General features: G+C 40.4%; 1 protein-coding gene across 16 annotated transcripts in view; it reads right to left on the bottom strand.

Moving 5' to 3' along the window:
- Positions 1 to 13,112, bottom strand: part of LOC140356573 (adhesion G protein-coupled receptor L2-like) — a 136,767-nt gene extending 123,655 nt beyond the window's left edge. For 15 of the 16 annotated variants that reach the window (XM_072441621.1, XM_072441620.1, XM_072441622.1 and 12 more), the window contains exon 1: positions 12,847 to 13,112. The gene's annotated coding sequence lies outside the window, so the exon portion shown is untranslated. Of the gene's footprint in view, positions 1 to 12,842 lie in introns of all 16 variants that reach the window. The other variant, XM_072441607.1, reaches the window with a different exon arrangement.
- Between the last annotated feature and the right edge of the window lie 14,012 nt (positions 13,113 to 27,124).

The raw sequence follows: 27,124 nt of genomic DNA on the forward strand, positions 1-27,124 counted from the left end.
GGGAATGATCTGATGAAGATATGGAAAACAGAGTGCACTTACTTGTCCTCAGATAACCACCTCACAGGACGGGAAGAGCTGTCAGCGAGGTAAGTGAAAATGAACCTACAGCTTTGTCCGCCGCGATTCAATAAACTGCTTATCGCCGTTTTTCAAAAAAGATGAAGTGAAGAGATGTTCCAAACTCACACAATGTACGTTCTAGCAGAGAAGGTCAAAAAGGTGAAGAAGTAGCAGAAGCTCTGTACATTTAGACTACAAAGCATCAACACTAAAATAAAGATACATTTCTTCACACATAAATCCCTTCAAATTGAGAAAAAACAAGTAGAACGATAAATTGGTATGTAATTGATATTATTCACAGACCACTGCCAAAAGAACATGCAGTTTGCAACACCCCATTAGCTTTTTAAATGAGGAACCATTTCCTTGTGTTTTCTTTGCTAAATTCAGTTGTTTTTTTGCACTAAAAATACTAAACAGGACAATTTCCATCCAAACAAGGAGAAAAGAAATACAGAAATGTTTTTCGAATACCCTCAGGACAAGAAGTATTACAAATTTATCATTTGATAAAGTATTTAGTCTTAAATGTCCAACGGCCACATACAAAGTCTTTTTCTGTTTTCTACCTTGTGTTTGACCTACTTTGGTGAATCCATCAATAACAGAAGTATTTCAATTTAAACTAACATTTAAATCTTTTTAGGACTTAAATGACACTGAACCTGAGGACTGCCTGTTTTATATGTCAAATGCATTTTTTTTTTTTTTTTTTTTTTATCGGCAGAGCCACAATTCAGACAGTGACTGTGGTTAATTATTTTTAATGACATAGTACAACTAGTTTTCAAGTTGCAGAGGGTGAAATAAACAATTAGGTTCCTCCTAATGGCACAAGTGGCAGCTAATGTCAGCTTGTGTCCTTTACTGGGAGATAATGACATGTTAATCAATGTGCTTGTGTTGTGGTCCAATTATTTTGGGGCTGCAATCATCACAAAAAGCCTCTCCAACCTGCTTTAGGGACACAGATTACTTACTTTCACCAATCTGTAAATAACTCCAAGAAATGATTCAATATAGTCAATGAAACAACACTGGTAGTGTGTTGCTTGAACGTAACAGGAGTGATTAAAGGCCGATTACTTGGATTTACATCCCTGATTAGGCCAATCCTTCCACGGAGATAAAGCATATCACCACGGATTAAAAACGTGCAGCTAATATCTCTTAACCATATTGCCCGGCTCGAGCTTTTGGCTGTACATCACTGGACAAGAACCATGGACGTGTTGTACACATGCGCGCCGTGGGCCTGGAATGGATGGCTTTTGTGCTTGTTTTCTATTCCACGTCCCTCTCTCAGTATTGGTTTCTATTAATTTGTCCTCCCACTCTGTCTGTTTCTCTGGAAACTACGACACACGCATCAATCTGCAGCATTTCCACTAGGAAACGGGGACCGGCCCGACTTGTTTTTCGGCTTTCTCTGCACATAATTACTTTCTTGTTCTGCTCCCGTCTTTGCTGCGACAATCTGAGGTTATTTAAAAGTAATACTAGGCCTGACTCAGCTGTGTGCCTCTTCATTCTCATTTAGAGATGGACTTCTGCAGATTTCACAGAGGGCCCAAAATGTGTCCCCTACCCAAGCAGCACATATCTGTCCTGGAAAAAAAAATAGCTGAAATCATACTTTGCCAACGGACCCGTCATAGAGTCGAAAGCACACACACAAACACACACAAACAAGATAATTACACTGCTTTGCCTTCAAACTGCAGTCGGATGCAGTCTACAACGTTTACTTTCAGCTTAAAGCAGTGGACATTTATTCCCAACATGCCAAATTATACGCCTTTTCAGAAAGTCCAAGTGTTTGTTCTTCGCTCTCCATTGTAATGCAATGGACCAGTGCATACAGAATGAGTTGGAACAATGACGGAAGTACACGCAAAAAGAAACAGGACAGCTGGCAGAACAAGCCTGCCTGAGTTCACTTAATATAGATTTAATGGAACTGTAGCTTGCGTAGGGGTCTGTTGCAATAAATATATGCATTTCTTACATGGCTGCAATGCATATTAACTGTTTAGAAGTATTAGATGACTGAAAAGGTCGCATCAATAAACACAAGATGATGTGCATGTACAAAACTCAAAGCATAAAGAAAGCCTTGAACTCCACCAAGGCAATAGTACTACATCTCGCAATGGTCAATCAAGGCATAGTGCAAAGACCTGTGTACAAATGTAGTCAAAGTACAGTTTAATTGTAAAAGCAGCTCTTCTGGTCAAAATGACACTGCTGTGAGCTGTCTGCATCCAATAATAGAGCGTTATTATTGCGAAGCAGAGAGTGCGCCATTAGCATGCTAAATGCCGTTACCTTTATGATAAAAATATGCAAAGAAACTGAAAAAATATAGTGAATTAAGTAGTTTAGAATTTTACACAGCTGCCTTGCTAAAGCTTGCCACAGATAACCCACAATTCAACATCTCAACCAAAGTAGAATGTAAAAAATCTAGTCCGAAAGCCATTTCTATTGCTATTGTGTAATTTTTGCATTAGCTACAAAATGACAAACCCCTATATGCCCATATTCTTTTGCAAACTTGCACACATTCTCTAAAGTTATGTTCTACAAAAGAAGGAGTCTCCTTGTTATAGAATATAGTACAATAAGCCATATACGCCGCCAAAACAAAGAAAGAGAAGGCTTCAAGAGGGAAGAAAAGCCTTGTGTCGTTTCCTTTGCCGACGACTAGTGCAGTGGCTTAGTCCAGCAGTAAAAAAGAAAACACATGCCTCTTTTTATTTTATTTTCAGCCACCATTTTCCGTCTCCCGTCAGTGTTTTTGCCTTCCATCATTCCTTTGGGTGTTTGTGTGGTGTCCCTTAGTTACGGGATAAGAGACCAGCCGAGCTTTGGAGAGTTAAAAGCCTGGGCCCGGTCCTGCTCCTACGAAACAAGGCCATCAATAATTCAGCCTCATCGGGAAGCATTATCTAACAGCCGCATCAAAATTTAAACGCTGTGAGTGACAACACGGAACCGGGAAGAAAGTGCTCAGTAAGAGGACACTCCAGGTGGTCGGGGTGACGGCTACAGGCGTGTTCGAATCGTCTGTGTCCTTACCGCCAGACGGAACACTACATTACATAGAGACAAGACAGAGCAACGTGGTATCTTTAGACTTGCATGACTGGCAATGTCGTATATTATTTACGATGTACTAACAAAGACAAAACTAGCGCAGCAGAAATGAGCACCTATAGGGACAGTTTAGCGTTGCAGAAAATCACAAAGATATTACATCAGCCTATGATGGAATGTGGATGAAACACAAATGATTGGTGTGCTACAGGAAACGGCTAATCTATCATAGGCAGGAGATCAGCGAGCGTTTGTGAGGGCTGCTTGAACAGAACCAGACAGGTTATTTAAAACTGGAGTTAGCATTAAGTCTTCAAACGTTGCAGACTATGAAAACCAGGCCTGTTTGAGAAACTTACGGCTACACGTATAAGCGCCTCATTTGAAAACATGACTGTGTTTAACGTGTTTTATAAATGTAGCAGTTGTCTTACATTATGCTGGACAATAATGCATCAAAAATAAAGCAGACCACACCAGTTTGACAATGGCATTTTAGCACTACGTGGTCGAGTGGATAGCACATATGCAGCGTCACAAGTTCCAATCCGGCGCTGACAATTTGTTGTATGTCATTCCCTGGTCTTGTCCCCAATTTATACTGCACTGTTCTGTCAAATAAGGCCACAAATCGAACAACAACAAAAAAACACAAAAAATTTGACTAATGTTAAAAATAACTATTCTAAACACAAACTATTGTAATGGAAGGGACAGCAGCAATGGAGAGTTGAAAATTATGATATATAGCAATTTGAAAATGCATTTTTTTGGGTATTTATACACTATACATAAATGTGGACAGGTTTGGGCCACTTTGTGAGTCCATAAAAGACGGTAACAGTAGGCTTAATTTTAAAAATTGTCATATATGATTTATGCATTCTTTCTTTGTTTCTTTCATCTCTGAGAAAGCAAAGTAGTACTTCATTATAGTAAAACAAAAAAATATTACATTTCCAAATATATAATTTGCTCTCATTTTCTTTGTCCTCTGCACATTTTACCAGGAAAAAATGACACCAGTCCCATTTTCAACATCGCCTAAATCTATTCACAAATCACCAGCCTGCGAGGAAACAAAATGGATGGAAGTTAGCTCCAATACCGCTGAAAGAAGCTTAAAAAAGGCGGCTGTGAATTAGCTCCTATTCCAGTCAGAGGAACGCCACATCTCCCCTCAACTTATATGTGTCGGAGGCAGAGGAGCACGGAGGTGGAAGCATTCGCTCAGCTGTATTAACGCCTAGGCTCATTCTCATTGACAGTGAAATCCCTCTAAGCCTGGATCAATTACACCCCGCATGGCTGTAATTAAAATGTCTTAACAAAGGTCTTAGGAGCACAGGACAGGAACCTACAGCCATTGAAAATAAGACCACTTCAATCCATAGCACTATCTTGGTCAAAATAGTTTGCCATTACACGGCGGCTGAGTCTGGACTCTGATGAGAGCCCTTGCAAAGCTACGTGCACAATAAGTCGGCTTCATCCCTTAATAAGGTCAAAGAAACCCTGAGATAAGATCTGATATAATGTGTTAAGATTAGCAGAATTAAACCACTTAAAAAGGCAGCAACATTTTGATCACATTAGATGGATGTCAATTAATCCTTCAAGATCTGTGCTTACATTACTCAGCATATACCATTCTGAAAACTAATTATTTGTTCTGTTGAGTACATCTGATGTTTGACTATACTCTACAAAGAAATGGCAGACTGCTTATGATGCTCCTAATTAAAACTCAGCGGTGGAGTGATTAGCAATCACAACTCCACTCTTCAAATATCAAGATCTGATTTGCTTGGCTGATCAACAACAGGCTTCTCCTCTCGCTGCGACACTCTTTGCCTGCGATGTCTTCCTCTCAGCATTAAGGAAGCGTTTGAAATGAAGCAAATCAGCACAACTTTGGCCTTTCATTTTGTTCATTTTCATTTATTTTGTTTAATAAATGCCTTTTATGATGTATTCTTGACGAACAGCTCTCTGGTACCACTGACGAACCCAAAATGTTTTCTTCTTCTAAAAGTATTTGTGGTTCGACTTCAATAACGTTACTTATGGCGTCCTCCGGAATTAAACTTCAAAGGCGTTCCTTGGTTGCGCCGAGCGGAGACTGTTCCCAGACAAAGCAAAATGGCTGACTGCACAAGGGAAGCGCGCCTTGCCATGCTAGGTAATAGATTCTCTTTGCAGCGCAACTCCCACTGCTTCTCATCTTGGGTGACAACGGCTGCCAGTCAGAACCAAGGGAACATTCAAGGGCCCTGACAATATATCCTCACCTTAAAAACACATTGGCTTCATCACAAGACACAGAGTGACACCAAGTAAGCATCAAAAAGGCATTAGACAGGGCAGTCTACAGGTGATCCCATCGCTCCGGAGCGTTGCCTATAGGCTGCTTAAACCCACACATACGGTACAAATGCTTTGCTGGAACTGGCAATAAAAATAATCTCTAGCTATACATAGAGACACAACAAATGCCAGTAATACTGTGGGAGGTGACATTTAAGTGTGGTACAGAGAAAAAAACTGCATGGCGGAATGTGGAATTATCAAAGAAACATTTTAGAAAGACAGAAAAATATAAGAAATACTGTAAAGAGACAGGCAAGTATCTGTATAATTTGACAATTCAATAGCACGAACAGCTTTTCAGAGGCCAAATAGGCTTTTAGGTAACTGCATAAGCATTTCATTGAAAAAAATCTACCATTAGAATCTCTATTAGAATCGGAATCTTGCCAGTGGATTATAGCTTATCATATCAACCTACAGCCATTACTGTGAAACCCAGTAATCATTTCCATTAACATTTACAACATTTGAAGGGCATTTTTTCATAAAAATCTTATCACAGCAGGTTTATACGGACAGAAAGAAATCTGGAATGTTTCAACCTTGAGACTCTTGTACGATAATTTCATTTACAGATTTTGAAAAGCATTTACTGTCCAACTGTTTATGGCTTCAGGTACTATCTTAAAAAAGGTTTAGTCGCCACTGCTGTATCCTTGTTCTGTAAATTCATTAATGGATTAATTCAAGACCCAAATAAATCAAAACTCCATGTTTTATCTAATAAGAAAAAGAGAGTGACAGTGAAGTTTTAGTTATTTTTACAAAATAACTTTTTGACAAATTTCAGAATCAGCCAAAAGCCTGTCCATAATTTCACCCATGAATTTCCATTCACTTTTTTGCAAAAAGGTAAACAGACAAAGTAAATTGGTGCCCTTACAAAAAGGTACATTTGCTAAGTGCACATTTTCAAATGAATAGTCAACTAGAGAAAGTGTGCTTCTCTAATTCCTCCACTTTAATAACAATGTTACACCACATCAGGCAAGCGATTTCCATTTTTATGTGATTCGGCCTAAAGATGAGTAACAGCTTTTTCCCTCCATCAAAGTGTTTCTGAAAGTCTTTTTTGGCATAATTGCATAAAAGTATTTAGGAATCGGAGACAGGAGGAATGCATTTCCACGGTCAAGATGGACGACCTGTCAAACACGCCTAATAATCCAGGCACTTCCTCCGACTTGTACCATAGACGAAGCCTTTGCATCCCCTCGAGACGGAGCCATGTTCCCCAGTGCTATTACAGACTGAGAAAGTAAACATAACAATTTAAAGATTCATACCAAAATATACTGAAATCCTATATACACTTTCAGTTTAATGGGTGCATTTCAGGACAGTGTTTTACATCAAGGAATTGTTTCAACTATTCACACTGACACATGAATCATCCACACACACCAATGATAGCTGGGTAACTAAAAAAACTAAATTAGTTAAAATATGTACCAGCATTAGTTGACTATTTTATTTTGCCTATACATACAGTGTAGTATATTGGACAAAAAGGAGAAGGAGTGAGTAATCTGACAATTTGGGACCGAATCATGGGTTTAAACTGAATTTTTACATTTAAATGGTCTTTTGAGCAGTCTTTTGAGCTTGGGTCAGATTAAAATATTCTTCTTTTGCGCCATAACATAAAAAAAAAATAACATTTAGGCTTATTATTAGAATCAACTCGGTGTAATCCCTCAATATTATCAAAATATAGATTCCAATTAGATCCGTTATTGCCGTTTGAATATACTTGTGTTAAATTGGGGGGTAAAAATCGATTCACTGATTAACTATGACATCCCTTCTACTTCCTATGACCTATTCTAGTCTGAACCAAATAAACTCTGCTTACCCCCATGAGACGGAGCCGTGCCCTCCTATGCTAATGTCAGAAGCTTTAAGGTCAGCCCCAGACAGCTCACAGGTCAGCGCTAATCTCCTGATATATGGAGCCTAAAGACCTGGGACGCATCCATCATTGGTCCCCAGCTGGGAGGGATCGTAGGCAGCAAAGGGTTAACACGCACCCAAAGAGACCACGGACGATCCATCACTCAAAAAAAGCACCCCGTTTTTACACCACTGAGAGGGGCGGGGCGCAGAAAGCATATAGAGCCAGCGTGACGTTAGACCTATAAAGCTGTGAGCCTCTGTTGATCATTAAACATCCATTTTAAACCAGTGGGGGAAAGTTAACTGTCATTTTAAAGCAGGAGGAGGTGGTTATGGGGAGCGAATTTTCTTCTCCCCTCACACATAGTCGTTTTCCCGTTGAAAGGAGCAAGAAGTGTATCCATCCATCTACTGGTAGTTAGCTGGCCCGGACGACTGATCATTTGTTCCAGTCGTTTGCCGCTTTATTTTGAGGCAAGCCGCAGAAATAGTGTTCGCCGTAAAATGGCAAACGCGCCCTCAAGCACTTTACTAGATAAATAGAATACCCTTTTGCAAGTGTGTGTGTGTGTGTGTGTGTGTGTGTGTGAGAGATTCTCCTTCTACTCCTGGTTAACAATTCAAATTTGCACAACAGCAGTGAGTTTCAATGTCATTTTTCAAACTGTCGCAAGAGTTTCTTGTTGGATTTGAACAGCGACACCTCTCAATGTCAGGTTTAGTGTCAAGCCATTAGAAAGACAGACACTTTTAAGACTGTGGAACAAGTCGCTTGTTAGAAATCCATCTCCGAAAGAGCAGAAAGAAGGGTGTAACAATTGCTGTAGTTCTCCAAGGAAAGTCCGGGTATTGAGACATCTTGAAACAACTTTTTAAAGGTCACAATTTTTTATGGTCTTGTTGGAGATGCAGTCGCGGACGAGACAAGATTTTAAATTAGGTCGCGGTCAGAATGGATTGATCCATCAACTGTTCTCTGTGCGACGTCTTGAAATTATCCAGGAAAAACCACCGGCAGACATATTTAAAGGTGCACTATCTAAGAGAGTCCACCACCTGCTTGTCTTTGTGTAGCGGTTATGGCTTTGAATGAAATGTTTTACTGCATTGTTCTGTTTTACTTTTTAAAAATTCCACAACACTACTAATTAAATCAAAAAATTTAGAATACAATACACAGTCAATTCCATGACAACTACAGGATTTGATCAGATGCTTAGAGGTTCTCATGTTCTAATTATGACACTGTTTGGTGTGAGTCCCTGTGGTAAATAATTATCATAGACAAGTTGCAATTTGTGAAGAAAATCTGCCAATTAATAGTTGAAAATTACAGGAAGTAGAGCTACAACAGAATGCCTCCCCCCATCAAAAGCACAATTACATCAGAAGATTTGCACGCAGCTTAAACATTTTTATGACAGTTTAAACAAACATTTAACAAACTAAATGTGTTGTCAGGTGTAATTATTTGTCTCACACAAAGCAAAGTGACAATTATGTGTAATTTTAGTCAATTCAACAAATCCAACTATAAATTCAATAACAAAATAGCACCATCGACCAACAATGTTCTGTTCTTTTTCAACCAGTTAATCTCAATGGGACTCTCCTTTTTAAATAAATGTATAAATAAAATTAGACAAAACAATGCACAACCAATAAAATAGTTTGCAATACTGTGTTAAAAAGGGATTAAAAGCTTACATTTCTATTGATTTCCTTGATTCATTTGTATTTTTTCCAATTAGTTAACAGTTTATTAATTAATATGGCAAATTTGTTAAATCAAGCCGCAAACATATTGCAAGAACCCGACAAAAAAAGAACCATTTGACATTTGCTATTTGGCGTTTCATTCTACAAAGCCGTCTTGAGCTTCTCGACTACTCCCTGCTATCCATTACCCTTTATTGACTGCTACACTAAATATACCAGGGCCTTTTTTATCATTTGAGCAACCATTCACAAGAGGCCGCAGCATGGTTCCCACTCCATACTTTCTTGTCTCGACATACTTACAAAGCTGGCTCTCAGGATCTCGCCTGCCCTATCCTCCTACGCACACACAACCAAGGGAGCCCTATAATCTATGGCCCATTGTCCGGAGTCATCACTGGAGACTGGATGAGTGAACGAGGAACGATTCGAAGACAGAGTAAAAATGATTGGCACTATTGACCGTGTGATGCAGGGAACATGACAACTTAAGGCCGACTTAGCTGCGTCAGGTGTTTTATTCCTCCCTTCTCGGTGGAAAATATCTAATCTAAGCTGTCTTCCCTTTTCTCTGTCGATTTGTTTGTCCAACTTCTTGCAGCGAGCCCGTCGGAAGAATTGAACAAGACAGCTGTCACATGCGCCTGCCTTGAGTGAACATGGCAGGTGAAGTTTGCAGAGTTTTTTCCCTGCTCTCTTGGTTCAAAAACAGAAACCCGGTGTCCTAACTCGATTTTGTGATGTTGCCTCATCTGTACCGCGCACCAGCCGCGGCAGAGCCATTACCCGCGAATGGTTTTACAAGGAAGGACCACCGACCCTTGCTGTGCTCCCAATGGCATTTACTGAGGCAAACAGTGCACTTTCGTCCAACAGGTTCCGAGACGTGACACATTTGGTTCTCTTCTTGTTCTTGCTCATTCCCTCTCTAAAGAAAAAACTAAAAAGCTGGTGACAGGTGATACATTGTGAGAATGAAAGGGGGGACTTCGTAGTTATTGAGGGCGCAAAGAATATTTACACTATGTCAAGAGTAAAAACAAGAAAAAACATGATTTGTTTCAAGCTAGCTGCACTATACCCAATAATAGCTTTGGACATTGTCATCAGAATGCAGATTAACATTCTTGGTGAAAGGTGCACTTGTCTGGAATGTTCCATAAAACATATCTACATTTCATGTATATTCAATAACGTGTGTTTTCATGTGTCACTTGATTGTCATGTGTCGATTGTAATGTTTTATGTAATTTTGTGGAACATTTACGGACCCTCCACCTAAAAACTTAGTGTCCCTTTAAAGTGACGTATGACAGGTTTTTACGATTTTCTAATTTTGACTTTATTCGGTGTATTTATACCTGTTGTACATATAAATTATAGTTTTACACGAATCGAGTAGGTATTTGTGGAGAAAAGTTAAAAAATCTGTTGAAAATGACAGGAAGTGACATCACACTAGGGATATTCATTCCAGACAGAAGTATATGCATAATTTACACACACACAAAATAAAAATTTGATGACACTCTAACCCTCAACCCGTGCGATCCCAGTTCACCAGTGTGGCCCTGCATTGGTTGGACTTGGGCTCCTGTGGCGTACAGAGGAAACCCAAGTTGTGTATGACAAGACAAAAGGAGAAAACGCCAGGCAGAAATCCATCAAAATAAACAGCGCTGTGCAGTCTTCTTTTCACTGACAAACAACAGCTGCACAGAATGGCAAATAAATATTATCTTCGCCACAGAGAAACGATCAGGTAGCGCTAGGTACCCCCCGGGACGGAATTTGGCGATTCTTCGCGAATGTGGAATTAAAACTGTCGAAAAACAAATTCAACCTCTAGACTATTGTGGACTGTCAAAACGAGTAAACACTTTTCTTGTTTACGACTATTACTTTTGCTGTTGCTTTTCTCCCGGACCGAGCTTGGGAAAAGAGCGTTTTAACCAGCTAAATCTTTTTAACATGCCCACGACTCGAGAGCGGCTTCCAAATGTTCGTCTAAATACATGGCTTTTGGTGTGGAGATTACAGCCAGCGTGTTTCTTCATCTCCCTTTCTTTCAACAGTCCACACTCTGAGTCCGCTTTCCAACCAAAACACTTGCAAATCGTTCCTTGCAGACGTCCAACACCCGGCTCGCGGTGTCCAGCAATCCTGTCAGCAATAGCCCCTTTTCCACCGAGCAGCGCACACAAGCGCACTATCAGAACAGGACTGCTCAGAGGGAAGGGGGCTGGTAGCTCAAATTCTCCCCCCATTGAAATGCAGACACTTTGATATGGAAATTGGCAGTTACAAAAAGCCGCCAGAATTCACACTAGCACGCATTGAAACCATTTGCGCAATGTGAGATGAGATGGCACTTCCTCCCAGGACAACGCACGCCGACAAATGGACTTGTTGTGGACACGCGGGTGGGTGTGCGTGAGTGTCCAGGCAAAAAAAAAAAAGGGGGGGGGGGGGGGGGGGGGGGGGGGGGGGGGGAGCAGCTAACAGTTGCTCCATTTTCTCTTTTTGAATGATAACAAAGCCATCCAGGAATGCATTTTTGGTTGAATACATTGCAAGTAATAAATTAGACCCAGTAATAGCAGTTGGACAGGATTATTACCTTATTGGCATGGGGGGGCGGCATGACCTTTTCATGCACAGCTCAGCCAGAATTAAGAATTATCCAAACAAAGCTGATTTTTCTTTTTTGTCTTTTTGGACTTGGTGGAAATGGTCGGCTGGACTGCAAAACTTATTCGCCACGGTCCAAATATGAAAAAAGCTTGGATCTCGCCTGGCAGGACTCCTAACGCTTGCCTATAATGTATTCCTTTGAAGATTTGAATACGGAAAAAAACTCCAGCATATACGTTCCCGGTGCGAAAACTGTTATATAAGTACGGCTCCAGTTCCTAAGTTATGTCTTATATAAGGCTGCAGCAGCACTCCATGAATTCAGCATTGGGAAGTGTATGGAGAAGTAAAGGTGCCATTCAACCTTTGTGTCGCCCATGGGTGTTTGACGCTTCACGTGAGCTGGAGGTCTGTACATAAGTCCGTATAGGAGTGTGTTAAGGGAGGGAGAAAGGCGCTGGTGTTGAGAGTGTCCCATCATCTCACATGGCTGACTCGGGTCCCTGAATTATACATGTCCCTGAGAAATGATCTTATTTTATAGCTGCAAAATGGAGACGGTAACAGACTTCAAATTGCTTCCTTTAGACATCGTCCCGAGTCCAAATGTTGAACGGTCACACAATACTGGACTCAACACTGGTTCCTTAATGAAGGCCCTTTAATTGCAACTTATTGTGTGCAGTACAAATTCCTCACACAGGCAAATCCACATATTGTATTTCTATGTGTATTTGGTGCACACTAGAGATATTTGGAGTAGACCCCAAGGGGTGCTCTGCCAGTCAGACAACTTTAGAATAATTACAAGTGTGAAGCTCCGGGAGCCCACAGCAGCCACGGAGGCTCCTACATCATCTTGTAACGGCTCCGTATCGATCTCATCACAACAGCTTTAAAACTGCCCACGGAACCCGCGCGCCTGCTTTCTGACATTTGCCTTATTCTACCCTGGGAGTCTAAATAAATGCTATCGATTCAGAAAGGCATAATGAGCCCTCGTCTCCATGGGAATTGGGAAAGCAAGGAGCGTTTTTCAGACGGGGCGACTTACTTACTTACAGTGGTTCGAAGCTGCTGAGCCAAAATACGGATCCACGCGTGAAGAGACCCCCTCCCTTTTTCCAGGAGAGGCCCCCAAGAACTAGAAGCGGCGGCGGGTCGCACAAAGACGACAGGGGCTCGTCTGCATGCTCCACTTTCCTCCTCACAGAGCACGCGCAGGGGCTCGCGCCACGGCAGGTACGCGCTCGTGTCCTTCTCCACACCGGGTCCACGTCCAGCTCCGGACAGGTAGCTCCATGGCCAAGCGGCGGTGTTCAAAAGTCGTTACTGCACAGAACACACGCACGGAGAAAAGAAGGAGCACTTGAAGGAGACGAGATGCACCCCTCTCTCTCCCGTCGGCGAAACCCAAAACTCCCAAGAATGAAGTGGAGCGCGTGTGTAAGTCCCGCAGCGGCTCGGCGCGCACGTCCCGGGGGTGCCGAAAGCAAGGGGCGATCGCGAGTGGGTTTCGCGTGGCTTTTTTAGAAGGGTCAGCAGTACGGGGTCGCTCCCTCTCTCTCCGCGTCTCATCCGCACGCGGCGCAGGCAGGCACAGCTCGAGCCGGACTACGGGCAAACAAGGCGCACCGGTCCCCGCTCTGCAGCAGCTGGCTGTGGGGGAGGAGCCAAGACCCGGAGCGGAGCATGCGCCGGGGCTGAACCGGACTCCCATGCTAATTAGCTTCAAGCGCTTATTAAGACAAGTTTTTGTCTTTGTTTGGTGGGTTTATAGGCTTCCCGTGGTCAATATTTAGCTTTATCATAGTTTTATATCAAGTGGAAGTTTGTGGGGGGATTGGAAAAAATGTGACCTAATGATTTGACTTAAAGGTTGAATGGGCGATTTTTTTTACCCAAATCTGAGTCTTATTTCCTCGTGGCGTGGACTGCTGATTAGTCCTGTCACGTATCAATCATAAAACGCACCTACAGCTCACCTGCAGCCGCGTCGACTCGTCCCCATGAGCAGCACGTTTCTGCGTCTAAGCGCATTGATCTATCATAGAATAGTTCCCTCAGTCTACGGGACAAAATGAAGACGGAGAAAGACTGTTCGAGCTGACTCAGAAGAAGACGGAAATCTACGGGAGACGAGAGATGCGATGCGATCCGTCGCGCTAATAAACAAGGGAGTGTCTGCAGAGCCGCGGCGCGCGGCCGAAAAAGCCATGTTATTTTTGCGCCGCGGCTCCTGAAACTGCGCCACTATTTGGCTGTGTTTTTGCCCCGTTTTAGACCGCGCCGGGTTAAGGGTTAGCCATGAGGCTATAACGGGCTATAAGGGAAATGCCCCAGTCCCTGAAATTGCGCGGCCATTTGCCCACGCCGCGGCTCTCCAGCCACGGCCAATAAACAAATGCACGTGTATTGTATCAGTCCGTTCTCAAATCGCCGAAAAATCTTCCATTGCGCCTTCAAATTGCATGTTTTGGTTGTTTTTGTAATGCAAATGACATTACAAAATTCACAACATTCGGGAAGTGGCAAAGTATAGTGAGTGTCAATGGTCAGTCATGAAATTCTCTCCTGTAAGAGCTCAAAATGCATCTAAAATGTGAGAGAGCTGCTGCAGTCTTAAAAGAAAAAAGTCTATAACTCTGCTAATTAAAAAAAAAAAGTCAAGTAAACAACAAGATCGCAGCAGGCCACATACACATTTATCACCAGTACAGACTTGTGATCACAAACCGTTGAACTAATTACCTTTCGCTCCTTAAAGGTTGAATGGATGATTTTTTTTGGCCCAAATCTGAGTCTCATTTCCTTGTGGCGTGGATTGCCAATTAGTCCTGCCACGTATCAATCGTAAAACGCACCTACCCCTCCAGGAGAGCAGCACGTTTCCGCGTGTCTAAGCGCATTGATCTATCATAATATAGTTCCCTCAGTGTACGGGACAAAATTAAGACGGAGAAAGACAGTTCGAGCTGACTCAGAAGAAGACGTAAATCTACGGAGACGAGAGATGCGATGCGATCCGTCGCGCTAATAAACAAACTGATACGTGTGTGTTGTATCAGTCCGCACGGGGCACTCCCGCCTGAGTTCTCAAATCGCCGTCCATTGCGCCTTTAAATTGCATGTTTTGGTTGTTTTTGTAATGCAAATGACATCACAACATTCGGGAAGTGGCAAAATATAATGTCAATGGTCAGTCATGAAATTTTCTCCTGTAAGAGCTCCAAATGCATCTAAAATGTGAGAGAGAGCTGCTGCAGTCTTAAAACAAATATAAAAGTCTATAACTGCTAATATAAAAGAAAAAAGTCAATTAAACAACAAGATCGCAGCAGGCCACATACACATTTATCACCAGTGCAGACTTGTGATCACAAACCGTTGAACTAATTACCTTTCGCTCCTTAAATCATTTCCGTGTGCATGTATTGAAGAAATGAATTGTTATGGGGTGAGATGAAGGGAATATCTGAAAGTTTTGCATTTCGTTGCGTGGTGGGATTTAGCGTTTCATGTCCCAAAGCTCCAACCCAATTGTAATCCTAACCTTACAATAATTGTGAAATAATATATTGTCAAAATAAACATTTGCAATGAATATACAAAGAAATTAGAACGCCCTTGGAACGGAATGCCAAACCTTTAGCGTGTCCCATGATAAAATTATTAAAGTGTCCTTTATCTCCCCCTACCATTAGCAAATAAGCTAGCTAAGCTCTAGTTTGCGCGGTTGGACATTTGGAGCAAAAACTGAGAAACTACTTTCAGTATTCAAGTCTAAATCAACAAAAATGATTAAAGTAAGTGGCACTATGTATAAATTTGAAAATGAGTTAAAACGTTCGGAGGAAAAGGCATATTCATTCTTCCAGGGCGGTGACCCTCAGACAACCCCAAACTCTGACTGCCTTTCAGTGCTCAAACTTTTTCTGGTTCACTCTGCCTACACTATTCTGTAGCTACTTTTCTCCTCCAATTTGAAATGTCTTATAAAATGCATTAGCCTTGAGTCTCCGAAGCGCTCGCTACCCTTCAGTAACACTCCACACTTCCCGACTAAAGTGTCATGTGTCAGTTTGGCACGACCTTCTCATAGATACACATGTAATTTTTCTTTACTTAAGATAAATCAGCTCAAGCTGCAGACACATAGACAGTTGCATCGATGACAACCAAGGAGATTTCTACAGTCAACAATAAATAAATAAAGTGCATCATATGTGTTTGGAGTGTGGAGGATGCAAACAGAATCTACAATAACACACAAAACAAGGCCAAGCTGAGTTCATCCTGAGAGGAGTAAACCAAGAACCTCCTGGCTGAAGGCTGTAGAACTTATAGTACTAATGCACAGCACTAAAACTACTGGCATTGGCTTCAATAGGCGACCCTTAACGAAACATTATTGAGCACAAAAACACAATAACAGAACATTATTGAGCACAAAAACACAATGTCAAGTGCCCAAGTAAACCTTTTTATGTTTCACAAGTTATGCTAATGTTTAAACTACTCAAATGGCATATCTTGCTCATGTTGAAGTGACGTCCCACACTCATTATTACTGCCATCTTGAGGTCAAAAGTCACATGTTGCCCTGTGGGCTGAGCCAACAAAAACAGATTCCTCTTTTGTGACATCCTCAAAGTCCCCGTTTGTCCAGAAATGTATGACTGTGGTCAGGAGGGACCAGTGGACTTACAGAAACCACTCCAGACTCTGAGGCTGAGCTGTTTGTGTCGTGTAGTTAGCAGCTGGCTAATGCTAGTTTACATATTATTGCGTGGCTATGCTAATAAACGTTAGCCTACTTGAAGATGGATTTAACAAGCCTAATTTCAAACTGTCTTAGTGTTTTATTTTAGGATCAGACACGAAGTCCGTGCTCTAGAAAGCTTTAAGGGTTTATTCGGGTCAGAGGGCTAGAATGACATGACTTGTTTCCATTACCAATGTAAATATCCTCAAAAGTTTGTTGTAGCAAGTTATAACTGCTTTTAAGTATTGTCAATGACTTGCTGCTGGCGATAAGGTTCGAAACCCATAACTTCTGTCTTTTTCAAGTATCAACCCTTTTCATTTTCAATTACAGTATGTGCTGTTTTCTATCTGACAGCAGAGATGGGAAACAGCATGTGGTGACGTCTTCAAAATGAAGGTGACAACAAATAAGTCACATGACTGAAACCATGGATAAACATAATGTCTTTCACAAGATGTAAAATCCTGTACTATCACATGCAAAGAGAAGGCAAAATGTAGTTGCATAAGCTGCTGCTGGTTGGAAATCATTCTGCAAATAGACGGTCAACAAAGGATTATATAGATTATTGTATATTGGATACAATTTATAATTAGTTTAGACAACAAAAACATAATTAACCAAGTAAAGCATAGATGCAAATTACATTTGCCAGAAATTGCTAATGTTATCTGTAAAAATATAATCCTGTCTAATATACACCCACAACCTAATCCCGAGGTTGTGGGTGTATATTTATCACGTTGTGGGGCTCAGATCTGTACACACACTCACATCATGAGGACCTCATGATGTAAATCCTTTCTCATTAGATCAACAGTTCAAAGTTAAGAAATGGGTTAAGATGGTAACCCACAGTAATGACAATGGTTAAGTTTAGTGTAATTCTCCAGGAAATGAACCCAACATGTGTTTGTATAGTTAGACAACCAATATGGAACATGCAAGGGGCTATTATGATATTTCTTTTTTCTTTGCTTTCAGTTCCATTTGAAATGACTTGGTAAAGCATACGTTAATCTCTTAACCTAGCGCTTTCACGTTTACTCTCCATCTGTTTGCCCCATTCATTAAATAAATCTCACTTAAACAAAGCGCTAACAGACTGCATCACACACCTGTTGTTACCCTTAACCCTAAAAAACAGCATAAAAGCATCAAGTCTATTCATTATGGCTTACAGTAAATTGCAGCGACAGAATCCATGTCTAATACATGTTTGGTGTCTTGAGAACATAAAGAGGGGTCTAAAAATATACTATATGAATATCACATGTGTATAGGTGTTACTATTGTGTGGTAAACAATCCTTACCAAGCAATAAGTGCAGTAATCCTATAAGATGCACAAAAGCCAGAGCGTGAAATCATTTGCATGTTGCACTGAGAGAAAATGTTTATGTCGTATGTTTACACTGGATCATATATTATTAGACTGTGTGGGTCAAGCTGAAATGCTGAGAATATCATTTTCAAAAGTATTTTATTGACAATCCCCAGCATTGAAAAGTCCCTTTGGTGATTTTTTGCTTTTATGCATTAACCAAGAAATAATAATGGTATTGATGAATTATTCAGTTTCTTCCATAAAAGAACGCGCTTGTTTGGTTCTTTTGTGTATTGTTTTCACACATCTTTCCTCATTATAGCATATATACAGTGCATGCATTACATTTCACCCCACAATCACACACTAGCCATGCAGAATATTGGATCATATTGATACAGGGGAAGGGACAATTGCACATTTACAAATCCCATATGTTTGAATTGTCTCATCAGAACATGGAAGGATCTGATGAATGCTTTATTTTGAACAATAAAATGTCAGTAACACGAATGAAATAATATTGAAATGTGCCATATGGTGTCGATTATAATAGCGAGTTATGGCTTTGTTTATTTTCCACTATATTGATATGTGTATTGCGGTGCCTGTGGAGGGATGCGGAACTTTAAGTATACAAAACCAGCTTGATTACTCATTCTGTTACTATGGTGTTTGTAGTTTGGCAGTCTGTACAACAGCTCCAGGCTCTTAGTAGAGTTTTCTTTTCCCCCTTTCCTTTCAGGTTTCCATGTCTTCTTTGTTTCGGTGCTGCCTGGGATCAAAATAGTCTTTATTGACAATAATTGCTTGTTAAGCACATGAAAACAGTGGCATAGACTGAATGTAGATGATGTAAGTTAACAACAAAACATTTGCATAATGAAACAACAGTGTGGACTTGCCTTTACTATTATGTAGCCTACTATTGTTGGTTAGCAGTATTGGGAAGAATACTAAAATGTGTTACAGACACAAAGTGGATATACATACAGAATACTGATTACCTACCTTTTATTGCGACATAGGATTAAAACAATTGAATGTTTGTTTCACTGTTTGTTTTGCATTTATCACTAATTAGACATGGGTAAATCTCTTTTGCACTCACTATAAAGGCTGAGTTACTTACCGTGCAGTTTGAAGCTTTAATTACCTGATCAAGTACTGCAATGATTTTTAAAAAGGTACCAAATGAAAGACTAACTAGAAGAATAGTTATTTCCCAACACTGTTGGTTAGTCTGTACACAACTTAGAGTAAGTGCAATATAATGGTTCAATTAAAATGTTCTGGTAGATTTTAAAACAATGCAAATGGATGTTTTCTGCTGGAAAGAATTAGCCTAAAACAAACACTTTGATTTGCTGACAACAAATATCTAATATAGCTACGGTAGTTGATAACTTAGCCAACTTAATAAACTTGAATTAGCCTGGAAGTAATGCCACTGTCTGGAGGTTTCATAATTAAATAGTTGCAGTGAAATGCAAAATTATCCCTTACTCTGTCCCTGGCCTGTGCAAATGAATATAGCAAACACCAATTAGATCTGTAAATAATTCTTGCTTGCCACAACATTTTGCTTAATATGCCACAAATAATATCACAATAATATAATTTCTTAAAAATAATCCTGTTCTGTTATTAGTTACAACTCCAGGGAAAATTGATTTCTGATTATATGTTTGTAAAAGGAGCCTTGAGTTGGCGAGTTGATTTGCCTCCAGAAATCTTGAAACTCTGACTCCGTTGTCCAGGCAATGATTACGCTTTGTCACTAAAATTACACTTTCCAGCTGAAAGGCCATTAGAGGCCGCACAGTAAGATGTGAATAGCCATTTGCCCACAAACATAACAATATCAATGCAATGATAAAGTGGACATGTTTGCGAATCTCCAATTATTCAACCACGATTTGTCCAAGACTGTTTGTGCAGGGTCTGTGTTTTTGTCTGTCCTGCAAAACAGTGGTGAAAGAGGAAGGGATGAATGTTTTTGATGACGCTTTGATTTATTCCGTCTCCACAGTGGGACTATCATTAGAAACCATTACAGCCGTGATAAGCAAAAGTAACAGCACTCACTAATGGCGCTGTGGTAATGCGTACCTGCTCTCTCCCATCTGGGGCCTCGTCGTGAACTGGACGTCTCACCGCTCAGCAAATATCCAGATTTCTTCTTTTTTTTCGCCGCGCTGTCATTTTCGGCTGTGTGAAGTTTCAGTTGTCGTCTCTCTACAATCGAAATACTGGAAGCAAACCGATCTGCCCAGCTGGAAGCAGGTTTGTGGCAACATATTTCCTCAGGTTTCCAAAGTTCAGCCCCACGCAGCTCGCTTTTGAACATGATATTATTCTGTTAGTGGGGAGCTTTCATTCTTTCTCTCAAACAGGGCGTCTATTTTTAGCGCCGAGCTTTTCTGCCTCGTAATGAAAGAGCAGCCTCGCAGAAGGACGTGTTTGCCTGGGAGAAGTTAGTCTGAAAGCAAACATTTGATAGCCAAGTTTGGGTCTATTAATGTCTTTAATATTACTCCTGCTTTTCCTCCTCCAATGAGCCAAAGTATATAGCGGGGTCATTGGTTTAAGTTGCATGTGGATTCAATAGAAAAATGTTGCTTGGACACGCTGGGGAGATGTAAATTAGGGTCGAATTCACGAAGCTTGCATGTTTTTAGTGGCAGAGTTTTGGATAGTAAAAGGGAAATGTTTGAAGAAATGCAGAATTTTGTCACTTTAGATAGAAGCAGTGCTCTGATTGGCTGTGCTTGGGCGGACCACCCCAGTATCACTTTGCAGACTGAAAAAAAGCGTTGCCGTTGCATGCGCCTTAAAATGAATGGACATTAATATTAATGATGTTAAGGGAGCAATGATTTGATTTTAGAAACCACCTCCGATTTCGCTGTTTGAAAATCAGGTTCCACAGCTTTAAGAGTAAAATCAAAGTAGACTCAATTTCCTACTTTTGCCAGGAAATTTAATGTATGTATTTTTGTTTGTTTAAACCTGGGATTTAAACTCAAAGTTAAGCTGGATTTCACAAAGAACGTGACAAAAATAACTTCTCAAACCATTTAAAAACGATATGTACGTTTCAGTCCAGTTCAAAACATGAATGGAACAGAAAGTACAGATACCTGCTCTCAACTATAATGAAGTAAGAAAGGGGGAAAAAAAGGAAATTTAAGTAAAGTACAGATAGCTACACATTTTACTTCAACACAGCACTTTTACTTCTCTACTTTGTTGTTTTATGTAAATCCACTGGCACATTTTCTTATTTAGAAAAGCAACGGACTGCTACGCCAAGTGTAAACTCTGTTCTATTTGAAGTGAACTGCGAGAACAAGAATGGCCGGTTGTTTAATTCACTGTGATCAATGTAGTGAAGCATATGTAAATAAACACAGCTCTTCTTTTGCGCTTTCCTACTTTTTTGCTTTTTCTCGATGAAGTTGTCAGGAAAATGCTTCTCTTTGCGCTTTTCCCCGCCCGCTGCCTGTCACTCCTGCCTGCATTCGGTGTGCAATCAAAACCCCCCAAGTAATGGCCACAGAGAGCTAAAAGCCAGGTTTGCTGCTGACTCATAGATTTTTGCTGGGAGTGATGCGACTTTATCATAAGAATAGACGCTCGGCTGTAAATTATAGGCCTTAATGAATTCCCATTGAAAATGCAACGCCACAAAAAACGCTCAGTCCATCAACAGTGTATGAGAAGTACTTTATTCATCCAACAACCGGGACATTCATAACTTTATCGTGGAGATTTATGTGTAGAAATAGAACATAAATAAAACAATAATCAAAAGGCAATCTATTCTGTGGCTGTAAATGCTGTTCCACTCGGGAGTAGTGTAAGTCTTATTGCTCGCTGACTTTAGTGTTCCTCGTTACAGACCACCCATAAGGACGTCTGAGATCGGAATCTTTCAGCTGCCGCATTTCTCTGAACGGTCACCTCATTTGGAAGGTTTTATGTCAGATGCCCTACCTCATCCAGCCCAACTGTAAAATTAAGACCAAAATGGCTGTATCGAAATGGTGTTTTATAGTTTGGTTCTTTTCCAGATGACTTGTTTGATGTCTGCAGTTTCACCCTCTACAGTGTGTCCATGTGTGGTTGTGTTTTAACCAAGGCTGAAATTAAAGTGCTAAAAGTATGTAGTCTGCAAAATAGATAAATTAGATTAAAAGTAGGCAAGACACTACAGGCAAAACCCGGTCTTATTATTTGTATTATTTTTTTTTACCACTTTACTTTCTCAGGATATACGTTTTCATCTCGAAACATAATTGCCCCTAAATATGTTTTAATGATTTATAAGGGCCATCATAAACTCAAAGGCCTTTTTTTTTTTTTTTTTTATCAAAAAGCGTTTCTCTTCCATCCGTTAAATTAGCAACTACACAAACTTTCAAATCTAAATAAGACAGATTTGTTGATATCTAATTCCAAGCGATGTTTTATCAAAGCTTTAACTCCAAAAAATGATGAAAAATTTGAATTTTTACACAAATTTTCAAAGCTCAGGTTGACTTAAAATCCAAGATATTCCAAATCATATATATATATTTTAACAAAATGAAGCACGAAATTTAAACCTAAATTAATGTGTCCCAAATATGTGCAATTATTAACATTTTTGCTCATAGAATTACTTATTTATATATTAAAACATTGCTTATAACCCATAACACACATTCAAGTTTCAAAACGATATCTCTGAATTAAACATTTTTCCTGCTCACCTGAAATGTCTCACCTTAAAAGTCTAAATCATTTTTAAGGGCAAAGATTCTATTCAACACATTTTAAATTAGATCTCAATAAGCATAATAAACACATGAACGGCCTTTACTATTACAGTCATTTTAAGTCGGAAAAAACACCCAAATAACACGTCGTCTACATTTACATTGTGGTTGCTTTGTGTTTACTGCAACAAATTTTCTTCATAAATATTTAACGCAGCCAGCTTTGAAGTTGCTTTATTTAGTCATTTATTACAACGTGAAACACCCTGAGAATGCACGCGCTGGGCTTAACTCTTTAGCGCTGCCTCCAAAATTCCTCACACGCCCCAGATGAGAGCCAGTATCCCACAGGCCCAACTTCCCTCTTCCCCCAAACTTCAAATGTTGCACTGGATTACCCACGTGATAATTCAATTTCCCTGTGGTTGGGTTTATGTGGTTTGGAGACCCCACAGCACTTACCTCCGCCGTCTTTATGTCCCTCGCATTACGGGCTCCGACCTCATGTAATACGGCGGGGCGTTCCGACAAACATCCACGTGGTAAATAGTCGGGGGGGCGAGTCGGGGAATGTTGCGGTAACTGTGTCTCGAGTCATTGTTATTAGCCGCTTTTGCTCCTTAACATCAAACGCAGTCGATTCCAAAGCCACTCTCTCAAACCTTTAAAGGAAATCCATTTGCGAAATCAAAGCGGCAGAAGCGTTTTTGAAGTTTTTTTCGATGAGATTTGATTAATTCCTAATTCAGACACAAACTCCCTCTATTTCCAACGCAGACATGAGAACGCCTAATTCCTGCGGTGTGCATTTCCAAGCTTAAAACGACGGACGGGACACGTGTTTCTCAGTGAAAGGATCTCTGAGATTGATCAGTCTGGTGCCCGATTGTATTATTTAACATAGAAAATCGTAGGTACAAAAAGTTACGCACTGTGCCTTTAATAAAAGACCTGAAACTGGGATTCCACGCTTTACCTTTAAAAAGGACAAGCATTATTTACATTATACATTAGCGGCAGATGAAATAATGGAACTCTTAATGGAAGAATGTCGTCTTTGCACACCTTTCAATTTAGTGGATAGAAGGCAGCGAGATGTGTTAAAGTGTTATCCACAACGGCATAAAAACACAAAGAAATGAGCCGTGATGTAGCTGCTTTCGTGGCTCCTCTCAGACACGTGAACGTTGACTTTAGTAGTTCGAACACGTTGCTTTTTATGTCTTGTCCCAGACTGCTTTGTGGTCTAACAACATAACAACTCCATCAGGAAGTAGAGGAAGCGTAATGGATAGACAATTATTATGCTAACAAATGATTAGAACCACTCAAGTCACAGAGGGTGGAAGCCATTAGATTTGCTTGCACTCTTGGAGATCTTCAAGGTAACACCAAATTCCACTTTCAAACAAGTCTTTAGCATGATTTTTGGAAATGGCTCGGTTTTAGCTCTTATATCTGTTCCTTGATTGTTTCATTTATTAAAGGTCCCATAACATGCAAAATCGACTTTTCAGAGCTTTTAACCTTCTTACATTGCTATTTGTGCTTCATATATGTACCCAGAGTGTTTTTTTGATTGATTCCCGCAGTGTTTAGCTATATTACAGACTATCTCTTTTCCTCGAATCTCCAAACTGACGGGCGGTGGGGCAAGACCGGGTCATAAGGGCAAGCACGCGTCACCATTCTTATTTTGAAAGGGGCTGTACCAGTTTTTTAAAGTAGAATCTGTTTCTAATACATATATATTGTAAAAGCATCTATTTGGCTGAAAATGAGTCCATTGTGCGCCCTTTGCATTTATATATAGAGTGTTTTCTTTTCCGCGAAGCAAGAAGTGCGCCGTTAGCATGCTAGTTGTTGTTAGCGTTACCGTGACTCACACTTGCCTTGGAGAGATGTGAAAAGCGCTTATGATCTTATCACGGCGAATATTCAGGATGCTCAGAAGGCATTAAGTATGTTTTTTTTAAATCAGGGACATCGCTTGTAAGTGTGGTCACTATTCGACCAGTGCTAAAGTATTCAAAAGTACTGAATAGGCTAGAGTGCTGATCATATCGAGGACATTTGTTGTATTGAACAAACTCTTTTTCTAAAATGGAAATAGAGCTGGCTATATAGACATGACAGTTATTGCGATCTGGCTATGGTTCCTGTGTGGAAATTGTCCCCATTTACAGGCTATAATATAATACAGACCATTTGGAGTGAAAATAGGAAATTCTCTTTTATTCAACTTCAACGAGCCACGACATACAACATCCTATTACTCATTTAGAGGCTTTGCGGGTGGAAGGATACAGCTCGGCTTCCTGCAAAAACCTGTTAAAAAAATATATCTGCTAACCTGGGACCTTCTTGCGAGTTGGGGTATAAATATCTTACGCTTGTTTGAGCCTTTGAAGCTTCAGAGATGGCTTTAAATCTGTAAAACCATACAATAAGATATGTGGTCCCCTATTTTTGTCCCCGGGAGACTTGTGTGCCGCTCAGACAGAAGTTAGATCAAGCATAGAGGGCTAATTCAACTCCCGACGATAGATAAAATCTGAAAAGCTCATAGATCCAGACTTGTCCCCTCCGTGGATCTCTACGGTTCACAGAAATAGGCTTTTCCTCTCTGTCCTTGGCGAGGCAGCAAAATGCTCTTATATGGGGGGGAAAAAAAAAAGTACACAACAAAGAAATGTAATGTACCACAGGCGCTCCGTTCCAATTGCGTGATTTGTTACAAAATATGAACATCTCTCGACCCGACAAACAAGCTTATCTGCCGAGAGCATCTTAATACGTAGTTGAGTACTTAGAAAAGCACTTGGGAACATTTGTTTTAATTCACTTTCCACAGCTGTGTGTTTATCGCGGTGCCGCTATGAAGACGTGTGCCTCTTGGTTGCCCTGCTCGTCGTTTTAACTCAGAGGCTGGAACAAAAACAGGAACAGATGCGTATTGTTTTGGTGTGAAAATGGCAAGGAAATGAACAAGGAGAGAAGATTCAGTGTGTGTTTATTGAACTCCAGTTTAAAATAAAATGTACTCCTCCACAAAGCATTCACACCAGTTATTGTCATTTATATATGTGCTACAGGTATTAGAATTTTAAGGAAATATTCAACAATACATGTTAAACGGTAGAACTGGGAATAAATTATTCTTTTTTGGTGCAGACTGCAAAAGCTTTTGTACGTTGAAATGTACAATAGAAGAAAAGATTTGATTAATTTGGATTGTCAGCGTTACAGCGTAGTGTGATTATTGCTTATTTCACCCAAAGCCTCTAAAGCAACTCATTTCTTTTGGTTGGACAGTTGGTTTATTGTCTGTTTCCTGCTGCGATCAAAAGTGAAAAAAGCTGTCAAGGTGTCTTTTTTGTCATGTCTGCTTCTGTCCTTGTGTATTCTTGTCTACACTGAACCACAATCGACACATTATTTTTAGTTTGATTATCTTCCATTGATTAGGTAAAGTAGAAGGAGATAACATCTCGTTCTGTTTACCTGCATACGCACATATCCATAGCATCCCAAAAAAATATTTCTCTTGAGTGTGACGGATCACGTTATTTGGCAGGAGATGTGTAACTTTGAAGTGAGGGAAAAACCGGAAATGGGTCACTTTTTCATGCCACAAAAAAAGCATCCTGTCATTCAAGCAAAAGTCTCAGGACTGCGTCTATTTTTAACCCAGCGGACACGTAGCGTACATTTTAACCCAGGCAAAAACACAGATGCGATAAATAATAAATCCACTCAAGGCTAAGATATTATCGCCTCCACAGCTAGCGGCAAGTCACAAAGTCCTTAAGGCACACCGTGGGCTGGACGCTTTTTCGGCTTTACATTGTTGATTTATGTTTTTTCCTTCTTCTCAAGGCTATTCGTGACTCATCTGTTCATTCCTCTGTTAGAGTCCCTCGTAGACCTGTTTGTGGAAGGACAAATTACACCTTTATTGTCTTCTATTAGCGAGCTCTGCGCCGATGTGCTAACCGGAGCAGATGTCTAATCAAGCGAAATGAAAACACCGGCGGAGGCGCGTGTCCGTTTGAGCAGCAGGCGGCTTTCATTTATTGTCTTTTCTGTATTAGCTTCTATCATGGTCGTGTCATGATTAGGCTACATCGTGCTGACATTTTAGAAAGAAGCGTGGTGATTAATCTAACCGGGCAAACACATGCTAACGATGCATGTGTTATTAGCCTGTGATGATCCATTATAAAGGTAAAAAGCAAATACTGCAGGTCCTCTCCTCCTGCTGGAGAACTGCTGCAGGTGATGATCTTTCAGCTGCAACACAGTGTTTAAACCCGACTGATGCAGTGAGCGGCTTCTCTTGTCTGAAACAAGCGTGTGGAAAGACATATCCCGTGGTCATGGAAAAGATGTCAGTGTGTTTGAGAAGGGTCAAATCATTAACATCAAGCGGAGAAAAGATCAAAGGAGAAGCAGAACCTAATGTACTACAGATCTGAACCCC

Source organism: Eucyclogobius newberryi, unplaced genomic scaffold (assembly GCF_026437365.1).
Source record: "Eucyclogobius newberryi isolate DKJ021-1_F unplaced genomic scaffold, fEucNew1.0.hap1 SCAF_12, whole genome shotgun sequence".
NCBI lineage: Eukaryota > Metazoa > Chordata > Actinopteri > Gobiiformes > Gobiidae > Eucyclogobius > Eucyclogobius newberryi.